Consider the following 2,908-nt stretch of genomic DNA (forward strand, 5'->3'; position numbering starts at 1 on the left):
CGAGGGGTTCGGGTGGTTTATATATATAGAATAACAGACACCCAGGAGTGAGTTACAGACTGGCATCTAATCAAGGGGTTTGGGTGGTTTATACATGGAATAACAGGTGCCTGGAAGTGCAAGAAAGGCTGGAATCTAATCAAGAGAATTGGGGATATATGGAATAACAAGGGCCAAGGAGTGAGTTACAGGCTGGAATCTAATTGAGGGGTTTTGGGGGGTTTATATAGAGAATAACAGATACCTGGGAGTGAGTTACAGACTGGAATCTAATCGAGGGGTTCGGGGGGGTTTATATATAGAATAACAGATACCCGGGAGTGAGTTACAGGCTGGAATCTAACCAAGGGGTTTGGGTGGTTTTGTACAAGGAATAACAAACACCAGGGTGTGCGTTACAGGCTAGAATCTAATGAGGGCCTCTGGAAATTTATACATAGAAAAACAGATACCAAGGAGTGAGTTACAGACTGGAATCTAATTGCAGTATTCTGGAGGTTTATATGCAGTAAACAGATTCTCAGGAGTGAGTTACAAGCTGGATTCTAATCAAGGTGCTCTAGGGGTATAGTTATAGAATAACCGATATCCGGGAGTGAGTTACAGGCTGGAATCTAACCAAGGGGTTTGGGTGGTTTTGTACAAGGAATAACAAACACCAGGGTGTGCGTTACAGGCTAGAATCTAATGAGGGCCTCTGGAAATTTAAACATAGAAAAACAGATACCAAGGAGTGAGTTACAGACTGGAGTCTAATCAAGGGGTTCAGGTGGTTTATAAATAGAATAACAGATACCCGGGTGTGAGTTACAGACTTGAATCTAATCAAGGGGTTCAGGTGGCTTATATATAAAATAACAGATATCCGGGAGTGAGTTACAGACTGGCATCTAATCGAGGGGTTTGCGTGGTTTATACATGGAATAACAGTTACCCGGGAATGAGTTACAGGCTGGAATATAATTGAGAGCTTTGGGGAGTTTATATACAGAATAACAGATCCCTGGGAGAGAATTTCAGGCTGGAATCTAGTCAAGGGGTTTGGATGGTTTATATATAAAATAACAGATACCTGGTAATGAGTTACGGGCTGGAATCTAATTGAGGGGTTCAGATGATTTATATATAAAGTAACAGATACCTGGGAATGAATTACAGGCTGGAATCTAATTGAGGGGTTCAAATGGTTAATATGTAAAATATAAGATACCCGGGAGAGGGCTACAGCCTGGAATCTAATCGAGGTGTTCGGGGTGGTTTATGTATAGAATAACAGATACCCAGGAGTGGAGATACAGACTGGAATCTAATCGAGGGGTTCAGGGTGGTTTATATTTGAGTAACAAATACACGGGAGTGAGTTACAGACTGGAACTAATCGAGGGGTTCAGGGGTTTATATATAGAATAACAGATACCCAGGAGTGAGTTACAGACTGGAATCTAATCGAGGGGTTCGGTTACTTTATATATAAAATAACAGATACCAGAGAGTGAATCACAGGCTGGAACCTAATCGACGGGTTCAGGGTATATATGCAGAACATCAGTTATCTGGGAATGAATTCCAGGCTGGAATCTAATTCAATGGTTCAGGGTGGTTTATGGATAGAATAACAAATATCAGGATTTGAGTTACAGACTGGAATCTAATCAAGGAGTTCTAGGTGGGTTATTTATAGTATAACAGAGACCCAGGAATGAGTTACAGGCTGGAATATAATTTAGAGCTTTGGGGTGTTTATATGCAGAATCACAGATGCCTGGGAGAGAATTTCAGGCTGGAAGCTAATCGAGGGGTTTGGAATGGTTTATATATAGAATAACAGATACCCAGAGTGAGTTCAAGCTGGAATCTAATTAAGGGGTTCAGGGAGTTTATATATAGAATGACAGATACCCGGGAGCGAGCTACAGACTGGAATCTAATCGAGGGGTTCGGGGTGGTTTATATATAGAATCACAGATACCCGGGAGTGAGTTAGAGACTGGAATCTAATTAGGGGTTCGGGTTTATATATAGAATAACAGATAGCCGGGAGTGAGTTACAGACTGGAATCTAATCGAACGGTTTGGGGTGGTTTATATATAGAATAACAGACACCCAGGAGTGAGTTACAGACTGGAATCTAATCGAGGGGTTCGGGTGGTTTATATATAGAATCACAGATATCTGGGAGTGAGTTACAGACTGGAATCTAATCGAGCGGTTCGGGGTGGTTTATATATGGAATAACAGATACCCGGGAGTGAGCTACAGACTGGAATCTAATCGAGGGGTTCCGGTGGTTTATATATAGAATGACAGATATCTGGGAGTGAGTTACAGACTGGAATCTAATTGAGGTGTTCAGATGATTTATATACACAATAACAAATACCCAGGAGTGAGTTACAGGCTGGAATCTAATTGAGGGTTTGGGTTTATATCTAGAATAACAAATACCCGCGAGTGAGTTACAAGCTGGAATCTAATTGAGGGGTTCAGATTGTTTATATTTACAATAACAGATACCCAGGAGTGAGTTACAGCCTGGAACCTAATCGAGGGGTTCAGGTGGTTTATATCTAGAATAACAGGTATCCAGGAGCAAGTTACAGACTGGAATCTACTCGAGCGGTTTGGGTTTATATATAGAATAACAGACCCTGGGAGTGAGTTACAGGCTGTATTCTAATCGAGGGGCTTGGGGCGGTTTATATATAGAATAACAGTTACCCAGGAGTGAGCTACAGACTGGAATCTAATCGAGGGATTCGGGTGGTTTATATTTGAATTACGGATACCCAGGAGTGAGTTACAGACTGGAATCTAATCGAGGTGTTTGGGTGGTTTATATATAGAATAAAAGATGCTCGGGACTGGGTTACAGGCTGGAATCTAATTGAGGTGTTCGAGGGGGTTTAT

The sequence above is a fragment of the Carcharodon carcharias genome, chromosome 29 (assembly GCF_017639515.1).
Source record: "Carcharodon carcharias isolate sCarCar2 chromosome 29, sCarCar2.pri, whole genome shotgun sequence".
NCBI lineage: Eukaryota > Metazoa > Chordata > Chondrichthyes > Lamniformes > Lamnidae > Carcharodon > Carcharodon carcharias.